The 14464-nt window shown below is 43.2% G+C and overlaps 1 pseudogene; it reads left to right on the top strand.

Moving 5' to 3' along the window:
- The first annotated feature begins 621 nt into the window (after positions 1–621).
- LOC120252377 lies at positions 622–722 on the top strand (annotated as a pseudogene).
- Positions 723–14464: the final 13742 nt, after the last annotated feature.

The following is a 14464-nucleotide window of genomic DNA, read 5'->3' as shown; positions in this document are numbered from 1 at the left end:
CTCAACTAATTTTTATCCTTGAATTCAAGATTGCATAAATCGGTCAAGGCCTTCTCTAAGTCATTCATGCGGGTCTCCAAGCCATTAACTCTGTTCTCGACATTTGGGGCTTGTTGTTGTTGGAAACCCGGTGGCCCCATGGCCTTCTATGGAGCTTAGTTTGCTCCATGAAAAATTGGGATGATTCTTCCAACCCGAATTGTAGGTGTTGCTATACTGGATTCCCTTGGTTCCTCATTGCATTACCCACAAAAATCAACGTTCTCAAGCGAAGATACATCACCAATGGAGATCGGGCAATCGGAGGAAGCATGTCTTCCTCCACATCCGTTACATGTTGTCATGGCCACAACTTTATTCGAAGCTATAACATCTAGCTTCTTACCCAATTCTTCAACTTGAGCTGCCAATGACGTTACCGCATCTATCTCATGGAGTCTGGCCACTTTCTTCTTTTCCCTCACATTCCATTGGTAGCTATTTAGACCCATTTCTTCAATAAGTTATCGGCATGCCTCGGGGGCCTTGATACCTAAGGTACCTCCTGCTGCCGCATCCAAAAGTTGCCTTGTACTTGGATTCAAACCGTTACAAAAGGTTTGGATAATCATCTACTCCGAGAATCCGTGTTATGGGCACAGGAGCTCCTTGAACCTTTCCCACGTCTCAAATAGAGACTCCAATTCTGACTGTACAAAGGATGAGATCTCATTCCTTAGCTTTCATGCATTTTCCGGGAGGAAATAGCGTCCAAGAAAAGCTTCTACCATCTCCTCCCATGTGGTGATCGAGGGCTTTAGGGTAATGAGTGTAGCCCATTTGCTTTCCTCTCCCTTTAGGGAAATGGGAAGGCTCTCAACTTGATGGCATCATATCATCACTCCATTGATCTTGAGCATATCACACACCTCAAAAAAGTTCTCTATGTGACTGTCTGGATCCTCATTGGCCAAACCATTGAACAGTGCAGATTGCTGTAACATGTGGATGAATGCCGGCGTTAGCTTAAAGTTCTGAGCTGTAATAGGGGGACGCACAATGCTCGACTGTGTCCCCAAAACTGAAGGTCTAGCATAATCATAGAGTGTCCTCTGCTGCTCATTCTGTTCTGTCATATTGCCTGAACCTTCAACTTCCAAATCAGCTAGATTAGACAGTTCTTCCACAGGTTCTTTCCTTTTTCTTCTAAGTGTTCTTTCAAGCTCGGGATCTCCTTCAATCAATATTGAGGGGTTCCCTCGGCTCATCAACCTGAAGCTGCACAAAAGAAAGAAAACAAATCGAACGATGATAGAAAAAGAAGATGTGAAATAGAATCAATGGATGAATAGCTAAGAAAACAAAAAGTGCAAAAGCATCTCTCATGCCTACTCCCCGACAGCGGCACCAAAAACTTAATGGGTGCTCCACAAGTGCATGGAGTTGTCAAAGTAATAATCCCCGGATGAGTGGGGCGTATCGTATCCACAGGGAGTAGGGAGTAAAAATACTTAGATTGTTTCTTAGCTAGGTGAAAGATGGAATAGTGATTTGTGTGTCAAAAGATGTGAAATAACAAAAGATTAAATAAACAAGAGAGAAAAGTGCGGGGAAAGGAGAAAGTAAAGGCAATCGATATAAATAGGGGTACCGGATATTGTTCCCCTAGGACAATAGTTTCTCAAGTGCAAGAATCCTCTATTTTCCTTCCTAACTAATGCAATTGTGAGTCGTGGACATCCCTCAATACATGATCCCAAATTTAAGGTCAACCATGCCTAATTCTATACATGTCCTCGAAGGAGAAATCGAACAATCTCAACACCCTCACACTCGTATAGAATTGCAATGAGCTCTAGGGATTCCAAGTGATAAATCTCTTCCATGTATAGACCTAACCCTTTGGTCCAGGCGGAAGGTCCCTTGCCACAATTAAGCCCTAGATGCTAAGATCACCTCAACGCTTCACCCATTGCACTCGCAACTAGGCCCCCAGTGGAGGATCATCCCTTAGCCTATTCACTCTATTGTGGCCACAAAGAACTCGAGGAATAGAGGTAGAATCTATCACACCGAGGAGAAGGAGCGCTCCTGCACTCTCTCGACTCACCCTCTCAACCCTCTCCAATCAAGCTTCGTCTAACCCTCATGGTGTGTCACTCACTCACAAGGATTACGGGTGAACTCTCAACCCTAGTGTCACTCTAAGGGAGTATTCAACAACAAGCATTCAAGATTGGAACTCACAAACACATCAATTAATTGAAAGCATAATAAAGAAATTCAAAGAAACTAATACATCCTAGGGTTCACAAATACCCAAATACCCACTAGGGGTTTGGCTCTCCATGGAGTTTAATACAAAAGATAATGAAATCAACTGCAAAGATAAACAATCCATAAGAAAACCCCCTCGATGGTCGTGTCGATGGTCTTGTGGAGAGTCCCTCTACTCGTCAGCGTGATCTCCTCGTCCAGTATAAGATACGCCTTTTGTCGAGGCTCCCTTACCAACCTTTTTCCCTAATGAGATGCGATGTCGAGCCGTAGACCCTCCTCCAAGACCTTGCTAATCCCTCTCCGGACCCTAGCCGCAGCCTTCTCTCAAGATAGAACAGAAGATGAACAAAGGATGAACAAAGAATGCTGAAATCGAGGCAGATTCAGCTTTAAATAGGGGCTCGAATCCGGATTTCACACGCCCGTGTGAAACTTCACACGCCCTGATGGAAATAACGCACGGCGTGTGTAAATTCACATGCCCGTGTGGCTTCTGCTTTCTTGCTTCTTCGGCCGGCTGTCGATAAATCCCTGCTACAAACCCGCACGAGTATCCCAATTCCATGATTTCATCGAGGTAATGTAGACGGGCACACGTCCACGTCGTGGATCGGTTTGCATCTTCATTATCAGACAAGTTGGTAGAGATCTTGTTCTATGTGCACAAGTCGGAACGCTAAAAGTGTATCTGTCCTTGTGCCCTCCAATTGGTCGTGCTAATCTGAATTATAAAGAGGTTGGCACACACTCTAGCGTCTCGCATCCGACCTATGTCTCCGCGTTTGAACTCTAGCAAGATTTCTCCCAACATTGGTGCATTCACGGTCCACATTGGCTTCTTTCTCTCACTTTTCTCTCCACAACCCAATCTGTGTAAAAGAACATAGGTGCACACATATTAATGCTAAAACCCGAAAAAAGTAATGCAAATCATAAGGAAAGAACGCTTCACATTTTTATCGCACAAGCACTTATCAAACTCCCCCACACTTAAGCTTGTGCTTGTCCTCAAGCAGAAATTAAAACATTGTATGCATAGATGAAGGAAATATTTGAAGTGCTTGTCCTTAGGGTTCACCAAAGCATGCAAAGAAGGCATTCTAATAGCAAGGGAAATTTTTAATGCTAAAAATACGAGAAATCAATGCTCTAGCTAAAAAAACTTGAATCAAAAAGGACAATAAACCCAAATCGTGAAAGTGTGTGGACTCACTCAATCAACCCAAGGTATACTCCCTCAAAGTTCTAGGAATAAGGGACTTATTTATCTACAAAAATTACCAAACAAATTCATGACGGTAGTAGTTTCACACATCCTCGAAGGTAGCCCTTTCCCAAGCAGCCCGCTAAAGGTGGGTTTCATACTTTCAAGAGGTAGCTCTTTCTCACTGGGGTGGTAGCTTTCACACTTCCCATGAGATAGCTCTTTCTCTCATTAGGACATAACTAGTATCCGACTTATGTTAGTAGCTTCATACATCATAGGAGGTAGCTATTTCCACACAACAAGCACAACTAAACAAGAAAACTATTTTGTTCCTTCTTTTCATTTCCAAAATTTTTTTTTTAACTCACAAACAAACTAAATTAGTCCCTTCAACCTTAAACTTGATAGTCCAAAAGAGTTTAGAGAGTGAGTAGTGCAACAAGTATAAATCGGGCAAAAATTCCTATAAATTCAAGCAAGAACTAGAGGATGAAAACATTCAATGTTAAAAATTCTCCTAAACTAAAGAATACCATTATTGCAACTAAGGTGAACCATCATTGGCTATGTAAGCATATATGTCAATTAAAAACCATGTAAAAGATATGTGCACTATGAACTCCCCCCCACACTTAAGTTGTACATTGTCCTCAATGTACATGTGCACGCTCACTCAAAAGATATATATTACTGAAGTCCAAATGTGGGAGAGACAATTGAAACAATACTCCCCTGACTCCTAATGTTGCATTTGAATGGAGCTAAATCCTTGGGAATGATGTTCCAACGGGTTGTAAAGCTCACACGGCCACTTTTGCCGTGCTCATGACTAGTTCCCAATTCCCATACTGACAAGACCATTTGCACGTATACACGAGGGGGTTTAGTAAAGCTCAATAAAAGAAAAATAAACAAACTCGAGTATATAAAAGATAGAGCAAGCAATACAACTTGAGAAAAAAAACAACTAAACTCAGAAGGAGAGTCCTTTATGAGGATAACAAGTCCAAAGATTAAAAAAAATGCTAATAAAGAACTAAATCAAGTGTTAGTGCCACGCTCGGGCACCTCTGCTGGTGCTGCTGTTGCTGATGGGGAAACATGAGGTGGATCCATCGGTGCTGGAGCAGGTGATGGTGGAGGTGGTGAAGATGCCGAGGGGGTCGAGGAGTCCTCAGCGCAGGATCTAATGATGAGGCGACGCCTCGCCTAAAAATTTGCTATAGAATGTCAAAACGTGCCATGAGCTCTGGTGTAATCGAGTGGCTCGCGTAGCCCCTCATCTCGGCAATCTCGGCGCGAGCCAACTCCATGGCACTCTCAAGTCTCTCAAAACGATCATGGGTCCCGAGATGGTGAAGGCATATGTACGGCCTCTATCTCGTTTCTCTCTTGCGGTAACCCCAGATTTGGCCGGGATCCTTCACCGTAGCTCCCTCGGCCCCCGCCCGGGCTCGATGGGGGTATGTTTAGCACATAAACACCGCCTCAATATTTCCCGACCATGCCCATGGACCTCATTGTTTCTAACTCAAGAGGGGTTGGTATTGACGTCTTGATAGCTCCTCGAAATGTATCTCGTAAAACCCATCCCACGTAATAAGTCTAGTGATGTATGGACTTGAGAAAATGACACTAAGCCTTGGATAATGCCCCTGATGCCTCAAATACTCCGCTAAAATATTTCCCAGATGAATCGGCTCATTTCGCACCATGGAGTATAAATATAAAAGTTCTTGCTTGCTGACAACTCCCGTGATGTCGCCGCGACCGTTCACTGATCTACTCGTGGATGGCGTGAAGATATCTCGTAGCTAGGTTTAGAGAGATAGGTAGCCTTGGATACTCCCCGGCCCCAGTACGCCCCTTCCACATAATATTCGGTACGCTTTCTCGGGCGTTAACTCTCCACAATAGTCAGTAGGCATCTCATCATAATCTTTAGTTTTAGTGAACTCCTCATCATATAATCCAAGTCCAATAGAAAACTGCGTGAGGCTCATACTATGATGTTGCCCAAAGGCTCTGAACTGAATGGTACCAATGCTATCGAAATCAAGCATACGAAAGTGATCAAACTCAAAATGAAGCGAGCACTACCATCGTGAGTGGTCAGATAGCCGGGTCACGAATGCTCAACAGCTTCCGCCAACCACCTACTGACAAAAATTCCTCAACCTCATCGGCCATATCATCTGCTAACTGCACCTCCCTAAGTGAGCTCAAGTCGGGGATGCGTGCTTGACCAAACTTAAGCTTCGCCAATCGCTCATATCGAGTTTTATGTTCGGGAAGTGTGAATTCTATACTCTCTGGTTCAAGAGTAGGCTCTCTGGGACGCTTGCCAACCGCCATATTTGATCTCGGAGCCCATACCGCAAATTTTTTTAGAAAAAGAACGCTTAATCAGCTTTCGACTAAAAAAATAAATCAGCAGGATTACACACGGCCGCGGAAATCCACAAGCCTGCGTGGATTCTTGGGGCGTGGATAGCCGCACGGCCCTCTTGGCCAAAAACAAAGGAATGTATCTCACCTCGCCCAAAACTCATGAATGTGCAATAGAAATCATTTTGGCTTGGAGCCAAGCCACATTTGCCGGTTTAAACAAATCAAATCGAGTAGAATCAAAAATAGGGCATCGTCAAGATAAAATAAATGTTTTACCGATGATTTGGCGCAACAACCCCCCTTGAAATCGTCAAAAGAAACAAATTACCGGCAAAGGGATATCGCTAAGAGGTCGGGCAAAATGATGTAGAATGTTTTCAATACAGTTGGGGTTGTGTGAAGGAGAAAAAAACTATTCAGAAAGATGCAGCTTTTATAATCGCTCACAAGCACCCACACGGGAGTGTGAAAGTTGTGCACGCCCATGTACACTCACATGAGGACCTCATAGGGGCGTTCACACGACCCTGTGTGCTCTCGGGAAAACAGTCCGGCACTCTGATCACATCGACACGGGCGTACGTAAATTATCCACGCCCGTGCTCCCGAAACACAAGGGCAGCCACACGCCCCTGTGCGCTCTCTGTTCAACCGAGAGGTTTCACTAAGTATGCCACACGCACGTGCGGAAAATCCGCACAGCCGTGGACATTCACAGGCTCAACTCACAGGGGCATTCGCGACTCGCGGCGCCTCGGATAGAGAAGAGATTGTTCCAGAATCCCACACGGGTGTGCGGAAAAATACGCACGCCTGCGTGTATATCACAATGTTGCCCACTGTGGGCGAGTTCACGCCCCCATGTGCTCTCGGAAAATGTGCTAAGTTTCGCAGATCGACGCATGCCCGCGTCGAAATTACGCACGGCCATGCGATAATCGCTGGATCACTCACAGGGCGAGTTCACGCCCCTGTGTGCTCTCGGGATGAGCTTGCAATACAATCGCACGGGCGTGTGGAAATGCCACATGCCCGTGTGTCCTCTCTGGATGACTTGAAAAACTCTACACGCTCTGTAGAAATTTTCTGAACATGTTACACATTTAGAGCCTGCCCTTTTTATGCAACAAATACCAGTGAAAAACAATAGAAACAAGCTCAAGCGACCAAATCTTTGCCGAATCCTCATTGAAAAAACACATGTTGATATAAATCCACCAAGATGAATGCAAAGACAACTAAGTCAAAAATGAAGGCACCAACACCCAACAAGTTATTCATGCAAAACTAACTACAAAAAATAGTAAACACTTGGGTTGCCTCCCAAGAAGCGCTTTTGTTTTACGTCACTAAGCTTGACGTATCTTTGTCGCACTCTTACGGGGTTCATGAAGGAAGAATACTTTCTTTTCAAAGCGTTACTCGACCTCTCCTCCATAATATGGTTTAAGCCCTCGTGTCCGCTTACCTTAAACGAATCCTTCTCTCGATGAGTGATCTCAACAAAGACTCACTGAGGTGAAACTTCGTCACCGTGTAAGGACCGAACCATTTGGACTTGAGTTTCCCTGGAAATAACCGCAAACGAGAATTGAATAACAACACCTAATCCCCCTCGCTTTAAACTACTTCGGATTTTTTTAATATGCTTGTCATGCCATTTCCGAATTCTTTTTCCTTATAAATTCACAGATTCTCATATGCTTTCATCCTCCATTCATCCAACTCATTCAGATGTAGCAATCTTTGTTCTCCCGACTTGTGCAAGTTAAAAATTCATGGTTTTGATCGCCCAATATGCCCTATGCTCTAGCTCCACAGGAAGGTGGCAAGATTTTCCATAAACCAGATTGTATGGAGTGGTTCCTATTGGTGTTTTGTATGCTGTTCAATGGGCCCAAAGTGTGTCATCTAACCATTCTCGACCAATCCCGCCTCCCTTGTTCCATGATTTGGTTAAAAACCTCTAGAGCTATCTATTTGTGACTTCCACTCTGTCCACTTGTTTTGGGGTGATAGGGGGTAGCGAGACGGTGATGTACCCCATTGCGCTTTAACACCTTGGCAAGTTGTATGTTGCAAAAGTGAGTTCCTCGATCACTTATGATAATTCGTGGGGTCCCAAATCGAGTGAACAACTTCTTCAAAAATTTCACCACTGTTCTAGAATCATTGGTTGGAAGGCTTGAGCTTCTACCCATTTGGAGACATAATCGACTGCCACTAAATTGTATTGATTTCCATTAGATCTCGAGAATGGTCCCATGAAATCAATTCCCCACACATCGAACACCTCACAAAATTGCATTGGATTTTGAGGCATTTCATCTCTTCGCGACAAATTTCCGCCCCTCTGACAGTTGTCACATTGAAGAACAAACTGGTGGGTATCCTTGAATAGAGTTGGCCAATAAAATCCGGCTGCCAGGACTTTCTTAGCGGTTCTACTGGAAGCATAATGCCCCCCGATGTGGCCCGAATGACAATGTGCAATAATGCTCCATCCTTCTTCCCTTGATACACACCGTCGAACCACATGGTCGGAACAAATGCAAAACAAGTAAGGGTCATACCAAAAGAAGTTCTTTAAATCACTGAAAAACTTTTTCTTCTGCTGAAAACTTAGACCTTGCTTTAGTACCTTCCCCGAAAGATAGTTTGCAAAAACTGCGAACCATGGAGTACCCTCTGATTCTAACTCCTGTATTGCATACAAATGTTCTTCAGGGAAAAATTCATTAATCTCCTTGCTTGCTGGTTCTTGTAACTCACACCCCTCTAATCTCGAAAGATGATCTGTGACAACATTTTCAGTTCCCCGCTTGTCTTTTATTTCCATATCGAACTCCTGTAACAACAAAACCCATCGAATCAACCTTGGTTTTGCGTCAGCTTTATTCATGAGATAACGGAGTGCTGAATGATCCGTAAATACTGTCACCCTTGATAAAATGAGATATGGTCTGAACTTGTCAAAAGCGAATACCACAGCCAATAATTCCTTTTCCGTAGTCGTGTAATTCTCTTGTGTGCTCGTGAGGGTCTTGCTAGCATAATAAATAGGATGAAACTGCTTCTTCTTCCTTTGTCCTAGCACTGCTCTGATAGCATAATCACTTGCATCACACATAAGCTCGAAGGGTTCATTCCAATCCAGGATTGTTAGAATTGGTACTTGCACTAGTCTCGTCTCTTCAAAGCAGCTTTGAATGCACTCAAACATTCATCCCCAAAAATTGAAGGGAGTATCCTTTTCCAGCCAGCTTTTAGTCAATGGTTGCGTAATTTTTGAGAAGTCCTTGATAAATCTCCTATAAAAACCCCTCGCATGCCCCGAGAAACTACGGATTCCTTTTACATTTGAAGGTGGAGGAAGTTTTTCAATTACATCAATTTTTGCCTTGTTCAACTCCATCCCTCGCTGAGAAATCTTATGTCCCGTGACAATGCCTTCCTCGACCATGAAGTGACACTTCTCCCAATTTAGGACGAGGTCTGCTTTCTTCACATCTCACTAGTACTCTCTCCAAAATTCTTCAAACATGTATCAAAAAGAGTCTCCAAATACCGAAAAAATCATCCATGAATACTTCCATAATGTCCTCCAAAGAAATCATCAAAGATTGCCATCATGTAACGTTAGAAGTAGTCATGGCTACATAACGCGAAAGGCATTCTTCGGTATGCAAAAAGTGCCGAGGGGCAAGTAAATGTTGTCTTCTCCCCGATCTTTCTGAGCTATGGGGATTTGGAAATATCCCGACATCCCATAGAGAAAACAGTAAAATTGATGCCTTGCTAAACGCTCTAACATCTGATTAATGAATGGCAATGGGAAATGATCTTTTCGAGTGGCATCATTTAGTCTTCTATAATCAATACAAACTCTCCATCTTGTAACTGTTCTGGTTGGAATCAATTCATTCTTTTCATTTACTAGCACTGTCATTCCCCTTTTTTTGGGCACTACTTGAGTTGGGCTCACTCATGCACTATCAGATATAGGATATATAATCCCCGCATCTAGTAGCTTCATGACTTCTGCTCGGACGACTTCCTTCATGTTTGGGTTTAGTCGTCGCTGTGGTTGGATTACGTACTTTCTAATCATCCAACATTAAAAATCTTATGGGTGTAAAAGGACGGATTTATGCCTTTGATATCTGAAATTTTACACGCAATAGCTGATTTATGTTTTTCTAACATAGTAACAAGCTTGTCCTTTTGCTCCACCGACAAGTTTGAAGCTATAATTACCGGAAGTTTAGATCCTTCCATCAAGAAAGCATATTCCAAGTGCGCTGGTAAAGGTTTAAGCTCCAAGGTTGGTGGTTCATCGATTGATGTCCGTAATCTACTCTCCTTCAACCTATCAATTTCCTCGAACTCGTTTGTTTCTTGCCCAACATCGTTCTCCCTATCTCTCAAGTGCAAATGTATTTCTGTATGGTCATCAACAATCGTTGATGTTTTCAAGTCAAAACTCTCTCCTACTGATAACGACACCCCCACAGAGAAAAGTGCCTGCCTTTGTTCGTGATAAAATGCATCAAACTGATCGAGGACTCGCTTCCAAATTTTCTTCCTCGAATGATCATTCGACGATACCCAAGCAGACCTCTCAAACTGATCTAGAACACTGCCTAATTCACAGTCCCGCTCCTACAATCTAGCAATGTATGCTTCGACTGATTCTTCGACGCCATGTTGAGTAGTATCCAGCTCTTGTAAAAATACAACACGATATATCCGGTACAAGCAAGCGCTGAGCTTTCTCCTCATATCCTCAACCATTCCGAGATGGTGTTGATCACTCGGTAGATAAATCATTACCCCGAAATCAAAAAGAGAGAAAAACAAATTAGAACGATGATAGAAGAGAAGATGTGAAATAGAATAAATGGATGAATAGCTAAGAAAACAAAAGTGCAAAGTATCTCTAAACGCCTACTCCCCGGTAACGGCGCCCAAAAACCTTGACAAAGCGCCCGCAAGTGCACGGAGTTGTCGAAGTAATAATCCCTGTGTGTGGGGGGTATCGTATCCACAGGAGTAGGGAGTAAAAATACTTGGATTGTTTCTTAGCTAGGTGAAAGATGGAATAGTGATTTGTGTGTCAAAAGATGTGAAATAATAAAAGATGAAATAAACAAGAGAGAAAAGTGGGGAAAGGAGAAAGTAAGGCAATCGATATAAATGGGGTACCCGGGTATTGTTCCCCTAGGACAATAGTTTCAAGTGCAAGAATCCTCTATTATGATTTCCTAACTAATGCAATTGTGAGTCGTGGACATCCTTCAATACATGATCCCAAACTTAAGGTCAACCATGCCTAATTCTATACATGTCCTGGAGGAGAAATCGAACAATCTCAACACCTCACACTCGTATGGAATTGCAATGAGCTCTAGGGATTTCAAGTGATAAATCTCTTCCTATGTATAGACTTAAACCTTTGGTCTAGGCGGAAGGTCCCTAGCCACAATTAAGCCATAGATGCTAAGATCACCTCAACGCTTCACTCCATTACACTCGCAACTAGGCCCCAGCGGAGGATCATCCCTTAGCCCATTCACTCTATTGTGGCCGCAAAGAACTCGAGGAACGGAGGTAGAATCTATCACACCGGAGGAGAAAGGGTATGCTACTGTACCTCTCGACTCACCCTCTCAACCCTCTCCAATCAAGGTTCGTCTAATCCTAATGGTGTGTCACTCACTCACAAGGATTACTGGGTGAACTCTCAACCCTAGTGTCACTATAAGGGAGTATTCAATAACAAGCATTCAAGATTGGAACTCACAAACACATCAATTAATTGAAAGCATAATAAAAAAATTCAAAGAAACTAATACATCCTAGGGTTCACAAATACCCAAATACCCACTAGGGGTTTAACTCTCCATGGAGTTTAATACAAAAGATAATGAAATCAAATGCAAAGATAAACAATCTATAAGAAAACCCCCTCGATGGTCGTGTCGATGGTCTTGTGGAGAGTCCTCTACTCGTCGCACGATCTCCTCATCCGGTATAGGATACGCCTTTGTCGGAGGCTCCCTTACCAACCTTCTTCCTAATGAGACGCGATGTCGGAGCCGTAGAACCTCCTCCAAGACCTTGCCAATACCTCTCCAAACCCTAGCCGCAGCCTTCTCTCAAGTTAGGACAGAAGATGAACAAAGGATGAACAAAGAATGCTGAAATCGAGGCAGATTCGGCTTTAAATAGGGGCTGAAAATCGATTTTCATACGCCCTGCAGAAACTTCACACGCCCCTGAGAAATAACGCACGGGCGTGTAAATTCCACACGCCCGCGTGGCTTTTCTCGCTTTTTGCTTCTTCGGTTGGTCGTCAACAAATCGTGCTACAAACCGCACAGGGCATCCTCGATTCCATAATTTCATCGAGGTAACGTAGACGGGCACACGTCCCACGCCATGGATCGCTTTGCTTCTTCATTATCGGACAAGTTGGTAGAGATCTTATTCTATGTGCACAAGTCGGAATGCTAAAGTGTGACCGCCCTCTTGTGCCCTCCAATTGGTTGTGCTAACTGAATTATAAAGAGGTTGGCACACACTCTAGCTGCCTCGCATCCGACCCATGTCTTCACGCTTTGAACTCTAGCAAGATTTCTCCCAACATTGGTGCATTCATGGTCCACATTGGCTTCTTTCTCTCACTTTCGTCTCCACAACCCAATCTGTGTAAAAGAACATAGATGCACACATATTAATGCTAAAACCCGACAAAAGTAATGCAAATTATAAGGAAAGAACGCTTTGCATTCTTATCGCACAAGAACTTATCAGTAATCTTCATATCTTTTGCTTAATGTGGTTGGTTTTTGCTTGAAAATCATGATTAGAATGTTGGTTAATGTTGTTAGAATGAATCTAGAATGTTTATTTGTGTATTATGAGTCTATTGGAACTTGCGGCCGTGTGGCTATTACACCCAGAAGATCCACAAGGGCATGTGGAATTTCCACATGACCGTGTGGATTCCTACAGAAGCTATTTTAAAGTTAAATTTGACCGATTTCTTTCTAAATCTTTGTAGGATTGATTCATAGGTTAAATAAAGCGGCTAGTAAGTGCACAAGAGAGACTTTTCCTGAGCTAGAGCACATGAAGTTCATGATTCCTGAGCAACAGGCTCGGTTTGCAAAATTGTCGAAGCTCAAGTTTGGACAATCATGTTTCCCAGATTTAAGCTCACTCTGAGACATACAATTGGTTAATGAGATGGGCAATAAGATGGAGGAGCTCCACGCTGTGGGTACTTGGAGATGATTACTATCCATACTGGAGCCAGTAATCTATATGATGACTTTGAAGGTGTTGGAGTCATTCGAGTTTGACATCTCATACTCCATCTTTGATAGCATATACGCTATACAGTTTAGAGCCTTCAGACAGCACCATAGCATTAGCGTATGAGTAGCTACCGATGAACTATCCCGGTTGTTTGACGCGCAGCAAGCATATAGAACACTGTGTGGACAATGACAATATGAACAGTGAGCGTCCATGGCCACGTGTCTTTCTCAGATAGCTTACAAATACATTCATGCCATCCTGAGTATATTGGTAAATGCCTACTGTGATAATACCAAAGTTTTGAGCAAACAAGAGATACTATACTTATACTCCATGGTACAAAGCGAGCTGCTACATTTGGGGCACATTTTGGCAGAGTATCTATGCTACCAGGGCAAGTATGCTAGAGTAGGGATGATTTTCTCAGGCACGTACATTACTAGACTCATCATGGGGATGGGTCTACTGGATGCTATCAAAAAGTCTTAGAAGACGATTATCCCATCTCCCCTTGGCTTGGAGACTATGAGATTGATGGGGATGGTGGGTAGTTATAGGATGGGCATCTATGTGATGATGACATTCCCACAAGAGATAGCCAAGGGAGGGGGTGACACAGCCGAGGGGTCTCAGCCTGTTCCGGAGCCATAGGAGGAGCACATGAAGACAAAGGCATCACCTGTAGCACAAGAGCCACCTCTAGTGCGTATGTCGATAAGTGCTTGTGTGTTAAGAATGTGAAGTATTCTTTTCTTATGATGAGCATTACTTTTATCAAATTTAAGCACTAATACATGTGTACTTGTGTTCTTTTGCGCATGTAGGGTTGTGAAGCCAAATTTAGAAGAAATAAGCCAAAGTAGATCGTGAATGTACCGTTTGATGAAATCTTGGAAGGAACAAATGCCAAGACACAAGATGTGATCGAAGGTACGTGAATGTGTGCCAACCTCCAGTACATTCAAGCAATTTACAATGATTTGGATGGGCACGAATGGAGTCACATTTGCGTATCCTGCCTTGTGCATTGATAGCAAGATCTTCACCAATGAACACATTTAATTAAGAAGCGATGCGATCTATGGTATAAACATGTGCCCATTTCTGTTGCCTCAATAAAATGTGGGTTTTGCAGCTGGTTCTGTAGCAAAATCCCTGTAGCAGTTACTATTTACAGCCCCCACAGAAAATCAGGATTCCAGAGAATTCACATGGGCATGTAGAAAATCCACAGGGCCATGTGGATGCCTAATTCCAGCCTATTTAAAGCCGTTGACACGT

This window comes from Dioscorea cayenensis, chromosome 20, assembly GCF_009730915.1.
Source record: "Dioscorea cayenensis subsp. rotundata cultivar TDr96_F1 chromosome 20, TDr96_F1_v2_PseudoChromosome.rev07_lg8_w22 25.fasta, whole genome shotgun sequence".
In the NCBI taxonomy this organism is placed as follows: domain Eukaryota; kingdom Viridiplantae; phylum Streptophyta; class Magnoliopsida; order Dioscoreales; family Dioscoreaceae; genus Dioscorea; species Dioscorea cayenensis.
Note: the sequence above shows the minus strand (reverse complement) of the source record. Positions and strands in the feature narration are given on the sequence as shown.